The following is a 17164-nucleotide window of genomic DNA, read 5'->3' as shown; positions in this document are numbered from 1 at the left end:
ATTGAAAAACTAAAATAGTATTTTCATATTATTTTTATATATTGATCAAAAATGTTAAAATATATTTTTATGTAAAACAAAGTTTTGATTGTAGCTGAATTAATTATTTATAATTAATAAATATAATAAGTTTTTTTTAATAATTTTATTATTATTATTATTAGAGTGCGCAAAAGCAAAATAAAGGGTCATATTTATACTATTTAAAAAGCTATGTTACTAATGTTACTTTTCTAAATAGGTTTTTTATTATTAGAGTTTATATAAGTAAATATGGTTTTTTTTATTTTTATGAGCGTGATAAAAAAAATTATTTAGGAGAGTCAATTATATTTTAATATATTTAATTTATTATAAAATTAAAAAAAAAATCATTGTTTTAATACGTTCTTCTCTTGGTTTTTGTGTCAGCTTTTTTTCAACATACGTAGAAATAAATTTGTTTTTTAAAAAATAAGATTTTCACATTTTTTTTATATGATTATCCCGTTAGAATGCATAAAACAATGATGAGCTAAAAATGATATATTTTGAATTTAGTTTCTTGTTTACCATCAGCGATGGAGATGCCATTAATAATGATTTTGGACCTATTGTGTTTTAGATTGATGATCTTGGGCTGATGAATTTGGTAGAAGCCCTAACTATGATTTATGAGCTAAATATTATATCATTGGTTGTTGTTGCTAAAGTAGAAATATTACATTATATTATATTATATTACAAATTACAAATTAAAATTAAAAAAAAATTTAAAAGGCCCGGGTAATCCATTGGTTTTTTTATTGTGAATCTAGATACAAATTACTATTAACATAATGCATTCCAGCTAGGGGTGATCATTTTCGGTTCGGTTCGGTTTTTATCAAAAAAAACCAAACCGAAATTTAAAAAAAAAACTGAAACCGGTTCAAACTGACCGGTTTCGGTTCGGTTCGGTTTGGTTTTTTAGAACAAAAACCGATTCAAACCGGTTTGGCTCAATTTTTTCCGATTTGGCTCGGTTTTTTTAGTTTGGCTCGGTTTTTTCCGGTTTGGCTCGGTTTTTTCAGTTTTGGCTTGGTTTGGCTCGGTTTTTTTCCATTTGAGTTCGGTTCGGTTTTTTCGGTTTCAGGCTTGTAAAACCGAAACTGAACCGGTCGGTTTTATTAAAATTCTAATCGGTTTAATCGGTTTTTTTCACCGTTCGGTTTTTTCAGTTATTTTTTTCCGGTTTAATCTGTTTTTCGGTTCTTTTGCTCACTCTTAATTCCAGCTTTTCTCTTCTTTTTTTTCTTTTCTCCTTGTGCCTTGGAAACGTGATTAAATGCCCACCAAGTTTTTCCTCTTTTTTCTTTTCTTTCTCTTTTTCCAACGACAACTAGAACATTCCCCCCTTTTTTTATGTCCTCTCTTTCTTTCTTTCCTCTCTAAACAGCAATGCAACCTCTATCTTGAACAAGAGTGTTTGTTTTTGTGGCTGCTTTTGCTTTTGGAGCAGACCACAAAAATAAATTGTTTGGTTACGTTTTAAACACAAGTTTTTGTTTGTAGGACCCATTACCATTTACGTTTAAACCGCAAGATAACAAAAGGCAACTTCAAGCTGCTTTTTTCTGAGTTGCAAACACTGTGTTTTCCAAACCTCCCAAGCTTTGTCATCTTTCCTTCCTCTCTACCTTTTACTAGTTGGTCATCCCACTTGTCATCATTTTGCTTCAGTAAAAAGAGAACTCAAACCTTCCCAGAACCTCAACGATTCCTCTAGAAAGTAGAAGAGAAAGAGAGAAGGAAGAAGAGTAGAAACAGAGAAAAAATAAGAAGGGTCGCCATCCATCGGCCAAGCAGCTCCCTTAGTTCATCACCGGCCTCCATCGTTTCGACCGCCAGCCAAACATCGCCACCGTGCAGGGTAGCCTGCTCTTCCCTTCTCCTTCTCCTTCTTCTTCTTCTGCTGCATTTCCTCGTCTCTACTGTTCTGCAAAGTGAACAGTGGAGAGTGTCTCCACTGTTCGTGGCCGGACCGAATCCAACCTAAACCTAAATGCATTAGATCGGATCCGACCCAGTAAAATAAAAAAATCCAAAAAAATTCTCAGAGATTGTGTTTTATTTGAAAAACTAGTGCTTAACATTATTCAATGGCACTACATACATTAGAAGGAGATCGCATGATGATATAGAATTTGCAGAATTTGATCGCAATCCCAATTTTGTTCCCGATGATATTTTACCTGATGTTGTTGCACGCTCAGGAAGCCATGGAAACTATAGTCCTTGTCGGATGGATTTCGTACATGATGAAATTGCAGATAGTTTAATGGAACAATAAAAAATACTTTATATAAAATATTTTTTTTATTTCATGATATAATAGCAGCAGTTAAATCTACAATATTTCAATTAAAAACCATCAATATTAATATATGTCTTTTTTAGTTATTTTATAACCTCAATTTGAAAAGCATTCTTAACCAAACACATTAAACTGTTTTTTGTTCAACCTCAATTTCAACCACAGTTTTAATCAAATATATATTTTACCAAACCAGCCTCAACTAAAAGTGTTTTTTATAAAACAACTTTTTTCAAACTACAACCACAAAAGCTACCACAATACCAAACACATAATGATCTCCACCATCAACCACAAACCTAATCACCCCCTATATTTTAGACTTTCACTCTTTATCTCTCTCTTCCCCAAACAAGCATTGATGCTAGAGTTTAGTTTTTTAGCTTAGGTTTTAGATTTAGTTTTGAGTTATAAACTTCTTCTTTTTAATTGCCTTTATTTTTTAGCTTAGATTTATTAGTTTAGTTTATTGTTATGGAATTAAAATTGATGTTGTTGTTTTTATTTTTCTTTTGTTTTATGTTGGTGTTTGCGTGTTATTTCAATGATAGTTTTTATCGGCTCTCAACAAGATATGTGAGATGATACTATTTCCTTTTTGTTTAAACTACTTTTGTTGTATTGGCAATTATCAAGCTAATGTAAATGACTTTTTTTAATTTCAATTTTTTATCGTTTATTTTTGCTACCTTTCTTTGAACATAATATTCATTACAATTGTTTCATCAATCAAGTTTGTCTTCAATGTCTTCCTTTGTTAGGTTTCTTGTTTTGGGTGATTTTTCACTTCCACTTACTCATTATCTCCCCCCCCCCCCACTTTTTTTTTGTATTTGTTGTTTGATGTTGTCTTTTTGCTTTCAAAATTTGAGTTTATTGACATTCTAGGATATTATTATGTATTTTTAGTTTAAAATAGTTTTTTATCCAAATCATTCAATCTGATTTTTTAACTACCTCTCCCGTGGTCGAATTTTAAGCAAGAAAATGGTGCATCATTTGCCACAATAGATGGCACTTTATTTGTTTTCTTTTTCCCAAAAAAAAAATATGGACGGACAACACATCATCCGTCTATTCTAACAAAAAAAGAAATTAAATGAGGGCCATATGTTAGGTCTGGTTTTACAAGCCAATATATGTATGACCTTCTTTTAATGGCTAGGTACAATGACCCATCCTAGCCCAAATACTTGATCTCTTTTTTACCTTTATTTTTTCCTTCAATTTTATTTAAATTTTATAAAAATAAATCAATTAAAATATTTTTGAGATATTGTTTTATTAAATATTGTTCAATTTTAACTTTGTTTTTTTGAATAATAATATAACAATCTCTTATAATATTAGTAAGCATTGTTTTTTTTATAACCCTTAATGATATTTTTTATTTTCTTAAGAATTTTTTTGGTCATTTTCTTATGCATGCCTTTTTTTATCATATAATTAAATAAGAGATAAATTAAAAAAAAAACAAAGTTATTAAACCTACCCGAGTTCATCATCTAAACCACATGTTTGACAAGTTAATCTGTTTTACCTGGGTTGATCCAATTGACATTGTCTTAATATCTAAGAAACAAAAAGTTAAAACGACATCGACTTGAATTTCTTTTTTAAGTCAAACCAAATTTTACCTAGATTGTCTTTTGGTCTACAAGTTTGAATAGTTTATTCAAGTCAACTCTAACCCAATTTATTTTAAAATTGGGCTTAACAAGAGCTCGACACGACAAGTCTTCAGTTTTAATTGAAACTCATTAAAATAGATTAGCTTAAAATATATTTTCAATATTATTTTATTTAATATTCCTCAATTTTAACTTTATTTTCGAATAAGATTATAATATATATTTTTTATAATATTAGCAAGTGCTTTTATTAAAACCCTTCATGATTTTTTATGTAAATTTTATTTAGTCGTTTTCCTACACATGTCTATTTGTATTGTTATATAATTAAGTAAAAAAATAGATTTCAAAAAATCAATTTATTAAACCCAACTGGATCCATGACCCGACTAACGAGTTTACCAGGTTGACTTGGGTCAATTCAGCCGGATTTTGACCATGTCAATCGGGTTGCATTTACACTCATAATGTCGATTGAGTCACATCATATCAACTCAAATCCATTTTAATTTGAAACCTAAGCCATATCTAGCTTGATAACACAACCAAAATATTCACCACATCAACACACAAGTTGTGTATTATTCTTATATTTCTAATGCATTTACATCAAAAATATCAAAATAATATTTTTATTTTTATTTTAAACTTTCTATACGATTATGATGAGGTGTTATCTAATAAAATATTTTGATAAAAAATGCTGGGAAAAAAGGGAACACGTTAATAAAATAAAGGAATTTTAATTAGAGAGATGCCTTTTATTCTTATTTCAAATCGTCCAATTTTTTTAAAATATTTTTTTCTATTTTTTATTTTTATTAAATAAAAAATATTGATGCATACTGAAAAATTAAAATCATTTAAAAAATAATGGTATATAATTAAATAAAAAATGAATGGCTCATCACGACACGAGATCGGATCTCTTAGCTTTCTAATTTACTTTTTGGTTATTGTTTAACAACTCTTTTTAATATTTATTGATGTTTTTAATATTTATTGATGTATATAATTATCAATTTATTTTATTAAACACACCTGTCAAATTTTAAAGTTCACAATTAAATTGTTTTGTTGAAAAAAAAAAACATTAACAATACCTATATAGTTTTTCCATTAAAAATTAACATTTGATCCGACTCGTAGTGTGATGAGAGTAAGTTGGCTAGTTACAAAAAAAAATTTAATTTTAAAGGTATTTTACTGTAGCTTATTGTATTGTGGCATCTCTCATAGTTCATTGTAGATTTCAATAACATTTGTTATTTTTGTCATCAAATAATTTTTATTGTTCAATTGCATCCTTTCATGTGCTATTTTTTTTTGTTTTATTAGTTGATGATTACTTATCTTTTCATTATAGAGAGAGCTAAAGGTTTTTATTAGATTTTTTAACTTCATTAGAGGTTGATTTAATTATATATAATTTTATTTTATAGTTGAAAGACACAATTAAAAGAAAAGGGACAAAACTAAAATTAGAAGAAAACATTGTGACCAATCTGTAATTCATATGAAAAATTGCTTTTTAGTCCACCTATTTTTCTTTGACTTCTTTTTAAACCCCTTTACTTTATGTGATTTTTTAGTCCAGAACTTCATTTTATATATATCTTTTAGTTCTTAATTTGAGAAATGAGAGAAAAAGTCATCAAATAATGCGTAAAAAGATAAAACATAATTGGTTGGTCACATTCTAACAATAAAAACAATTGATCTTAGAGTACACGGGTTTTATAAAAAAGAGTTTTATTGATGTGTTTTTAACATTTATCTTGCTAGAAAAAAATAGATCTAGCCTCATGATATTTTAAATTTAGGTTAATTTCTCATTTTTTACACAATTAAATCCTTAACTAAATGAGTTTATTAAGGTCTAAATGGTGTTTTTTTTATTTATTTTCAGGTGAAAGAAGGGCTAAAATATGACTTTAGGGGTCCTAGAGGGTTGACCCCTAACTCGTCACATGACGTAGTAGACGACGTGTTGTTGATATGTTTTTTCAAAAAAAAAAAATTGGATGGAAAGCATGTCGTTCACTTAATTTTTTAAAAAAATAAAAAAAGGACCAAACATGTGAGCCTACCCTTGCAAGCCCTGAATGTCTGCCTTGTTTTGATGGGCCAAGCCTTTATATTTTTTTTCTTTAATTTCAATTGAAGTTCATAAAAATAAATAAATTAAAAATATATAAAAGGGTGTTATTTTACTTTGTTATTAAATACCACTCATTTTTTTTACTTGGTTTGCATTTCATTTTAGAATATTAGCAAACACACTTTTTTCACAACTCTTTTATATATATATATATATATATATATATATATATATATATATATATCCCAAATTCTGACCTATTTGCTCTTAATTTAATTTTTGGGGGGGTTAAAAATTAGATATTAAAGGATTAGGGATTGATTTCGGTTAAAGGTGTGATTTGTCCTAGGAACTATAATGTGTTTTTGCCCTTCTCTCCTAATCTTTAGTTTAAAATGAAAAGGGCAATTAAAGCATTGATAAGAGTATGATAGAAAACAATGTGAAATTTCATATTTGGTGAGGTAAGAGAGGGCCCCACAAGAAACAAAAACTGAAGACTTCTTCCCAAAAAAGAGATAAGTAAGAAAGACAGCATAAGAAATAGATCATAGCTCAAACATACAAAATTAACAAATGAACGAGCTCTCACCAAAAAAGAAATTCACAGGAAACCAAAGAAAAGTTGGGACCTATGTTTCCAAACTAGGTAAAGATGCATGCATTTAACCCTAAAGCATTGCACTAGGTTTTATTTTACAAGAACAATTCTTGAAATCAAACTCACACAAGTCAAAAGATTGATAAATAAGGAGTCTTTGGAAAACTCTAGTTGAAAGGGATCGTTGAGATTCAGGGTTTTTAGAACATCTGAGCTGAAAAAGAAGACAAAAATTTTGGTTCTAGTTAAAAGGAATCACCGAATTGGGATTTCAGGTTAACTGAACTATCAACAAAAATTTCAGTTATGGTAAAAGAAATCGCCAGATTGGGATTTCAGGTTGACCAAGCTAAAGGTTGAAATTTTAGTTCTAGGTAAAGGGAATCGCCAAATTGGGATTTCAGGTTAACTGAGCTATAGATAAATATTTTGGTTTTGGTTAAAGGGAATCGCTAGAGTGGAATTTCAGGGTAACTAAGTTGCAGATAGAGATTTTGGTTCTAATTAAAAGGGAATCGCCAGATTGAGATTTCAGGTTAACCGAGCTATAACATGAAATTTTAGATCTAAGGGAACAATTGAGATATAAAATTTCAGATCAAACTTGCAATCAGGAAACACCAAGTAATTTAACCCTGCAATCAGGAAACACTAAGTTTTCAAACCTTATAATTAGAAAGTATCAAAGATCACGGTTTTAGTTAAAAGAAATCGCTAGATTGGGATTTCAGGTTAACCAAACTGTAAATAGTTTAATCATAGTTCTGGTTGAAGAGAATTACTGTAAAAATAGATTTTCAGGTTAATTGAAATTAAAGCTTTGAGAAGAATAGTTTTGAAGGACTGTTCATTTATCTTTACAAACTTACTATGCGAAGCGATTAACAAGTCTTTGCTCTATAAGTATTGTAAAGAAGGGGCATATGTTATTACTCATTTTGGGGTCCCATATAAACAAAAATAAGAAAAAGGAAAAGAGAAAATACAAAAAAATATTGGAAGAAGTATATATATATATATATATATATATATATATATATATATATATATATATATAGGAAAAAGTATAACAGAACGCCCAAAAAATTGCCGAAAACTAGTTGAGGAGGATCAAATATACAAGATTAAAAAATTCAACAGTGTATTTTTGACTAATAAAAGTCCTATTAGCAAAGAAAATTCAATTTGAGTAGGAAAATTTAAAATTGAATATGTAAGGACTCAATTTTGAATTTTTTAAAGTTTTATTTGAATGTATTGAGGGGTTAATTATAAGAAAAATTGATTTTTAAAGTCAATTTAGACTTTCAATATAAAACATTAAAGTTTGAGGGCCGAATTGTGATTTTTAGGAGGTAATTTGATCAAATTAGAGGCTTAATTGCATAAATATTAAAGTTTGATGGGCAATTAAAGACTTGATTGAAGAAATTAAAATCAATGATCAAACTGAAAAGCCGAGTGAATATAAGGACTAAAATTGACCATATTATGGGCTATATTGAAGAAATTTAAAGTTTGTTGGTTAGTTGAGGGTCAAAATGCATAAATTCAAAACTAAAGACCCAAATGAAAACGTCGGCCAACTAAAGGCTGATATTTGAGTTTGGCGGGAATTAATTTGCATGCAATTAAAAAGTTTTTTTTGGTCAATTAGGGGTTCATGTACCACAATTGGAATAACATGTACTAAATTGAAACTTTGCCAAATCTCAAATTAAAAGCTTTAACTTCTAGGTTTTAACCCAGACGACATGTCGTTCAGTCTTTGGTCATTTTCTTTCTTGGAAGTTCACGATGATCAGGTTGACACCTTTCAAGAGCTCGTTTTGAAGTTCTAGACCTCCAAATGGCATGAGGTTTTTGCAAATGGAAGAGGAACATCCCCACTACAACCCTATTTTTATGAAATTAAACGTTTACTTCGAATGTTTCCATGGAAGTCTCCAACATCTTGTTCCTAATCAGCCATAATTTAATTTTCAAATTTAGGGCTGATTAGGTTAGCACGTTTGAAAGAATAAATATGGAGCTATAGACCTCCAAATTGAGTAAAAGTGGATCCAAATGAAGAGTGTGCACCCTTTCTATCAATCTCAGCCGACAATGACGTCAAAATTACTCCGACAAAACCTTAAAAGTCGGCAACTCAATCAGCCTCGACACTAGAACTATCTCGCCAAAAAATAATTTGGTTTTCGTGTGTTCACACATAAAGGCTCCTCAACAGGTCCTTATCGAGAGTTCACAACACTTCTCTTAAGATCAAGAGGTCGGAAATGAATTCAAGACCTCCAAAAACCCTATAAATACCCTCATCTAGCATGGTTAGAGGTTGGACAGAAAAGATGGAAAGAAAAGAAGAAAAGGAAAGACAAGAAAAAAGAGAGTAATAACAATAAGAAATATAAGGTTAAAGGTCCAAGAGAAAAAAAAACAAAGTTTTCTTAAGCTTTGTAAGCTTGTGAGAGACAAAACTTTTTAAAGAAAATTCAATAGAGAGTAGTTGTTCTAGGTATACATTGTAGACCTAAAAGTAGATCTTTTATAGCTTGCTTTTGTTGTTTTTCTTGTTTGTTTTGTCTTATGTTTATAGTTACAAACATAAAAAGTTCTGAATGTTTAATAAGCAATATTGCATTCAAATCTTTGTTGCTTTGATTTCTATTTAATGAAGTTATTTTAAAGTTTTATTTATTTTTTTAATGTATTCAAGTTATTGTTTAAGTTCACCTTTCAATATATAAATGTTGTTTTAGTTTTTGGTTTAGTTTAAGTTATGTATGTTAAATAAATGGTGTTTATCTTTAACTTGTTGAGCTTGTTCATGCATAAAAATGGGTTCCAAAAACCAATTTTGAATCCATGTTGCATTAATATGTAGGATATTTTAAGTTGTTAGTTTTTTAGATTCAAACATGTTTGTGTATGATATTGTGATTTGTTAGGATAAAAAGAACATTCTTTAAAATCCAAAAATACCATTTTCTGTACTTGACAGAGGTTGTCTTTGTTGGAAATGTTTTGGGCTTTCTGGGCATGCTATTTGTGTTCTTGGAAAGAACATTGTTTTAGCCCCTAGATCTGTACCATGTTTGGTCCATTTCTTTGCACATCACCCTTTCTTATGCATGACTAACCAATAATCCAGTGTTTATTTGCACCGATAACATGTTTATATGTTTATAATGATTTTTAATCTTAGGTTTCGGTTTTGAACCGAAACCCATTTTGAACAAATCGTGATGATTTAATGAAAATCAAAGTGAATAAAACTTTAATTCTTGATCCTTGAATGATTTACAACCTTTATGTCCTTTTGTTCTCATGAAATCTGGTTTAGATTTGAGTTCACGTTCTTGGGTTCATTTCGGGTGTTCTTAGTGTTCTTTATTTTTTTTATCTGTTTTGTTCAAGAATTTTTTGAGTTTTTATGTTTTTTAGGTGTTTAATCTATTTTTTTTTGCTTTAGTTTTTTTTTGGGTTGTTTTTTGGGTGAAGCCAGAATTTGTGGTTCCATTTATAGTCGAGTCAAAGATTTCATGTTAACCCAATCAGGTCGACCCTGTCAAGTTGGGTAAAAGAAATTAAAACAATATTTTTTTTCTTGGATATGGCTAAACATCTTAAAGTTATTGAAGTATATTTTTTAAAAAAATTAAAATACTTTGACATATTTAAAAAAAAATATTGCATGGATTTTACAACAAGTTTGTAAATTCCCAAAGGATTTTGGCCTACATTTCAAAAATACTAAATTTTTTTATTTATTTTAATACGCAGGATTATGAACTTATACATAAGACATATTTCTAATATTAAATGAAAAGAAAATTTATTGTTGTTGGCATTAGAACGGTTATGTTTTTAATTTGATAAGATAAAGATCTTTTTACTGAGGAGAACTTTTCTTAAACCTTAGACAAACTAACAGTTAGAAAACACAACTTTTTCTTAGTTTATATCAAAAAAATAAACAATGCAATTTACCTCAGGTAAGGCATATTAAGTGTGTTAATACCTTCATTTTACGCAATCAATTCCCTTTTCCCAAACTCTAAAAGTTGTTAGGGTTTCTAGTAATCAAAATATTAAGTAGTGACTCTTATTCCCTATTTTTACTAATAAAAGACAAGAATGCTTTGTCCTTTCCACCCACATCATTCTTGACCATCCCGATCCAAGAGGACGATCACCGCGATGTTGCATACATGTGATAAGAGACATCTACCAATTACCTCTAAATTTTCTTGTAATTTTCATATTTTTTTTGGTGTCATGATTTCAAAGAAATAAATATGACACTCCCACTATGGTTGCTAATTATTTCAGGTTTTTTTGTACCCGTCTTAATTAAGAGGAATTTGAATTTCAAAGTTAGATGTTAAATTTGATATTAACAATTTGAACTCCAGATACTATTCCTACAATTCTAGAATTGTAGTTCCAGAATTGTAACAACATCTCTTAAATACAAATTTTAAAATTCTATGATTTTTTTATGTTCATAATTGTAATCAAATAAATTGAATGTTTTGAATGCAAAAGATAACTTGACAACTTAGGATCAAAGAACTTATATTCATTGAATGATTCTTTAATTGATTACAATCATGCATAATAATTCATTGATAGAAGAACACGAAGTGATATATTTTATGATATTTTTCCAGGGTTTTTTTTTAATGAAAGTTGCAAGCCTACTGGATTAGATTGGAAATTGCAAGCCTAATATTACAAGTCAACTAATTATCGCTTATGAAATTATAAGCCTACTAATAAACATGTTTTGAAGACCCTAAAAACTTAGTTCAATTGCACATCAATAATTGTTGATTTTTATTGAGTTGTTGTTTTGTTTTCCTCTAGCCTTGATTTATATAGGAAATGTTATGGATAATCGTCTGTTAACTATCTACTCTCTCCATTACTCTTTATTTTAAAGATGCACAACTAGAATTGCCTAACTTCATTTGTTTTAATCTGTTTCTTTTACAAGTTTACTTCACTTGTTTTAGTCTGTTTCTTTTACAAGTTTAGATTGCATCTTTTCTTTCTTTTTTTAATCCAAACTTCATGATCCACTTGATTAAGTCTATAACCATGTATGTCCTTATTTTATCTAGCCTAGACTTATATGGAAACACTTACTTAAGTCCAACTCATTATTTCATCTTTTTTTTTTGACCCAAATTACTTCTTTGACTAATTTATTGTATAACAATATATTAGGGAGACCATATGGTAAAAAAACAAAAAGCATGTTATGGTCCCCCAAGTATGGTTGTCCATGGAAATATGACAATATGACAATGTTGAATTTTATCTTTTTTTGAATTTATCATAAACATGACATTTTAGGGCTCTTGTAATCTAGGGGTTTTATAATCTAAATAGGAATACTTGTCTTGGAAAGTTAAATTTTAATTCTTTAGAGTTTCTTTGTGCTCTAATTTTAATATTACATGATTCATTTGCTTAAGTTGTTATAGTTTATACTAAGTATCTATGATTATAATTTGAAAATTAAGGGTTATAGACATGTTCTTGATTTCTTGACTAAGGAATGAATGAATTATATGAGGCTTGAAATCTTTTATCTTAAGGTTTATTTTTTTTTTATCTAGGTTTGTTGATTAAAAAATTAACTTAAGTAAGCTTTTATGTTTTAGGTTGATCTTAACAAATAACAATAAAAAAAATGAGAATCAAATTTGATATAAAAATTAAATAAAACAAAAGGTTGAGGGACAAAATTGAAAAACAAATTAATTTTTTTTTTAAAACAAAACAAATAGTAATCAAAAGAATAAGGACTAGATTTGATATCAAAACAAAATAACTGAAAACCTTTTAACTTTTGCAGGCTAGTATGATTTTCAAGGAGATGAGAGAGAAAAGAGAGAGAATGAGAAAGAAAAAGTTGTGTGGAGCCTCACCGTTGCACTATCATGGATACGTTCCACCACCATAAAGGTCTCTTTAAGGTGGTTCAAACACATCTGTGGATGGTGGTGGTTTGCCATAAAAAAAGGTCATACGAGCCATCAAAGTGTTGGAAGCCTCTTTCCACACACTAGCGCATGCAACGCACATACCAACCAAGTTGCCTTGCCTGATTTTTTCATTCCTTGTTATTTTTTTTTCAAATTGGATCTTCCAAGCCTTACTAATTTAGATCAATAAAATTGTGTTTTATCTTACAAAGTCGAGCATTAAACACATCATATTGTTTCCTTAACATTGCGGGATCCCTGTATATAGGCAACAAAAAAATTATCAAGAATATAAAAACAATTAATGTGAAAGGATCAAATTGAAGAAAAACAATCAGGGATAAAAAAAGAAGGTTGAATCCCTCCTTCAACAATGCAATTAAGTCTCTGATGTTTGCAAACATAAAAAGGCTCAAAATTTATCCATTGTTCAAATTAAGTCCACATTGTTTTAATTATTATAGTAAAATCTAATTTTTTTTCTAAATCGAGCATTAATTGAGAGTCGGTTTTCTTTTATGGCACTATAGGTACCCAAAAAAAGAAATACAAAACAAATAATTAAGTCCAATTCTAAATTAATCAAATGAAAAAGGACCAAATCAGAAAAAAAAACTAAGTGAAAAAACAAAAAAAAAGGATAATTACAAACAAAAACATCCTATAATTTGATTATGTTTTCACTTTCTAACAAATCACTTGCCCCACTTCATCTCTCCAACAAATAACACCCTCTCTCTTGATGGGTGATAAAAATCAACTAAGCTTGTGCCCACGCCATGTTGTGGGTCCATAATATTTTTCCATTAAAGTATTTAGACGTCGTAAGCGTGTTTTGTAAAAAAGAAGAGAAATCCAATAACTTGGGTTCTAGACTCAACCAACTATATAAGTTGGCTTTATAAAAACAATACACTATCAACTTGGATTGAAGAGTGAAATTACAAACAATAAAACTTTTATAAAAGGGTTAAGGAAACAAACTAAGAAATCTTAAAAACAAGAATCAAATTGAAAACATCAATACATGATAAAATTTGAATATGTAGAATTTTTCAATGTGTTTTTTTACATGAAAAAATAATAAATATAAATTGAAAAACTTATGTATGCATCAAATGAAATAAATCACGAATCATTTTGTAAATAATTTTTTTAAAAAGTCATGAACAATAAATAAAAATGTAATTGAAAAAATTTAAGAGACTAATGTAAATCAAAATATTTAATATTGCAACATAGGTCATTTACCTAGTTATATTTAATGAATTTGTTTATTAACATAAATTTATAATAGAAATCAACATACACAAAATTTATTGAATAAAATAAAAGGAAAAATAAATACTATGCAAGGCTGCATATATTAAACATATTATAAAAAGCATACATATTGAATCTATATAAAATACAAAAAAAAAAACATACAGATGAATTATACTAACATTTTTAAAAATTAAACACACTCAATATAATTAAACAATAATAGCTATTTAAAAAAGGCTAAATAAGAAAAAAAAAAGCATAGAGAATGAATATTAATTAAAACATAAATTTAGAAATTATTTTATAAAAAAACATAAAAAAGGTATTAATAAAAAAATTAGTTTTTTTAAAAAAGAATTGAATGAAGCCAGATGTTGTTGGGCCTAGTAAGTGAGGCTTAATGCCTAACCCACCTATAAAAGGCCTGCACGCGGGCTTTTCATTTTTTTTTTGTTAATGGGGTCGTTTGCCCCAATGCTTTGACTAAAAATAGACGATGCATAATCTGTAATTCACCAGATTCTAGCCATTGGTGTGATTGAAAAAAATATGGTTTTTGTTTTACCCAAAAACACATTTTTAACCTATTTTTTTTAATCCAAAATACCTAGGAAACATACTAGAAACTTTGTCAAACCAATCAATGGTCTCTAAAAACATAAAAGATATTTCCAAAACCCAAAATCAACCCGAAACTAAAATTCTTAAAGAGCTCAGATGTCTTTTTTTGGTGTTTTCAAGGTAAAAAAAAACACATAATCTTAATCTCCTTCATCATATGGAACCATTTAACACAACAATTGACCATTTTAATAGCCAAAATCATCATCAATGACAACTTCCTCTCTCTAAGCTGGAATTTGACGACTCCATCTTTTTTCTCCATCAAAAAAGAACTAAAAAAGAGAAAAATAAAGTTTGGTAACAAAATATAATTTTTAAAATTTATAGGGACCGATTACCAATTAGCTTAAAAATACGAGAGACTAAAATGAACTTTGCAAATAAATTGCAAAGCTAACACTTATTTTAGTTGTGTTTTTCATTTCAGTTTTTTATCTTTTAATTCAATCCCTTAAAAAAAAAAAAAAAGAAGCAATTAATCTCTATTTTGGATTTAAAAGAGTTGTGAAAAAAATTGAATATCAAATTGAGAATTTTCAAAAAATTCATTATTGAAACTCATAATGAAATATGAGAAGCTTAACGGTGAATTCGATAATGGCAATAAAACCGCTTGCTATTTTAGTTTATACTGTAGTAATAGGCACGCAGGTAAAGATGAGGTCTCACATTCTCGAACGGGAAGCCCATACTGAAATTGGGCTTTGGGTTAGATAGAGGAGGGAGAAGGGCTATTTGGGTTTTTCTGGGCAGTGGTTTCTTTTCTTCTGGTCGACATTGATTGAGTTGAGTAGTGTGGCTACGCTTCAGAAGGCATACAAGAGTGGCAATTATGATCCAGGTAAGATATTCTTGAAAAATCATGAAAATTACAAAAATCCCAATTGAAGCCCTATTTGAGGAACTTGCAATCCATGTATGCTGCTTCTCTTTTTATCAGTTTTGTTCACAATACTAGTTCACTGGGACCTTTTTGTATTGTTTGGAGTATTTTGATGGTGCTTTTTTATGTGTTTTTTTTTTTTAAAAAAAACAATTACAGAGACTTTGAAGGGAACACGTTGATTGGTCAAATCCTAGGAGAGATTGGCAATTGGGCTTCTTTATACCATCTGTAATATTCTTTCGTCTTCTGTTTGTTTGATAAAATTTGATTTTTTACTGGTTTTTGAGTTTTTACTATACTGTTGCTGATATGTGGTTTGCAATGTGGAATCTAGCTAGGGATCTTTCTGATAACTTGCTTTGTGGAGACATTCCCTTCTCTCTATCTAAGTTGAAGCAACTTGATGCCTTGTGAGTGACTGTTTTTTTAGTTTCATTCACTGTGCTTCAATGGGATTTTTGTGATTTTTATGGCTGCTCGGGATGAGTTACGAATGTTTTTCTTGTTTTTCCATTGGATTGTGGCATGGTTTGGGCAACATCTGAGGATGGAAACCGTATGTTCTCTTTTGTTCCATCAGATCTTGAGCTATTATGAAAAGACCATTGCATGGTTTTCCATCAGATCTTGGGCTATTATGAAAATTCCAGAAAGAGATTTGTGTTCATGGAATGTTTGATAAAATGTATGAGAGAGACAACATTTCTTGGACTTCAATGATTTCTTAGAGAGACAACTCCTAATGAGGCTTTGGAGTTTTTTAGAAGGATGACGAGACGTGAGAATTCCGATCATTCCACTGTTGGTGTATTTGTTTACGTGGCTGCGCTGCTATTTTAAAAAAAAATTATTTATTTTTTTTATTTTAAATTATTATTTTTAAGGTATTTTTAGATTGTTTTGTTTAATTTTTAATTTTTTTTAAAATATTATTTTATTATATTTTAAAATAAAAAATATTTTAAAAAATACATAATTCAATAGATAATATAAAGGAATGGATAAGTTTCAGGGTATTATAGATGGAATTGATTATAATTATGAATTATGAATGATAATTTTTATATTTGAAGGCTTTTCAGTTATTAAAATAAATATAATTGTTTTTTTGCGTGGTTACTTAACATATAAATCATAGAATATAAAGTATAATTTTTCAGAAAAAAAAGAAAGAAATACTTGGGTGAAATTCCATGGGTTATCTCATCAAATATTATTCATGTAATCTCCACGCATCAATATTGGACCACCAAATGATTTGAATGTTGCTACAATGTCAGTGGGAACCAACCCTAAGACATCTTTGTATGAAAGTGATTGATTTAGACCCACAAACTTTCTCTTTCCATCCGATATGATAGTATATTCCTTTGCAGAAATTCCAAGGCTTGCGTTGCATTGCGTTGCGTTGCGTTGCGTTGCGTTGGATTCTCAAACAAGGCAGGCAGATTCCTGCTTAGAAAACAAGAGTTGGTTCAAACTTGATTTCCCATCCCTGGCCGATTCAGCGGTGATGCTATTCTGTCATTTGCTGCTCCTCTTTTGCTTTTAATTAACCTGAAACTCTGCAGCTCTCTCCCTCTCCGCACAAATCGACAAGCTCAAATGAGACCACAGGCTCTCTCTAGGTTGGTGGTTTGGTGCACCAATACATGTGGGCTGATCTACTTGTTTTGACTTATTGTTTTGCTAGAAAAGTCCATGAAGAGTTCAAAGCTCTGCAT

General features: G+C 29.2%; 1 long non-coding RNA gene across 1 annotated transcript; it reads left to right on the top strand.

Moving 5' to 3' along the window:
* The first annotated feature begins 15159 nt into the window (after positions 1–15159).
* Positions 15160–16327, top strand: LOC112328211 (uncharacterized). Its single transcript, XR_002982906.2, has 3 exons — positions 15160–15395; positions 15597–15668; positions 15779–16327. It is a non-coding gene; the product is annotated as an uncharacterized LOC112328211 (long non-coding RNA).
* The last annotated feature ends 837 nt before the right edge of the window (positions 16328–17164 follow it).

This window comes from Populus trichocarpa, chromosome 7 (assembly GCF_000002775.5).
Source record: "Populus trichocarpa isolate Nisqually-1 chromosome 7, P.trichocarpa_v4.1, whole genome shotgun sequence".
NCBI classification, from domain to species: Eukaryota; Viridiplantae; Streptophyta; class Magnoliopsida; order Malpighiales; family Salicaceae; genus Populus; species Populus trichocarpa.
This window is presented reverse-complemented; position numbering and strand designations above follow the sequence as displayed.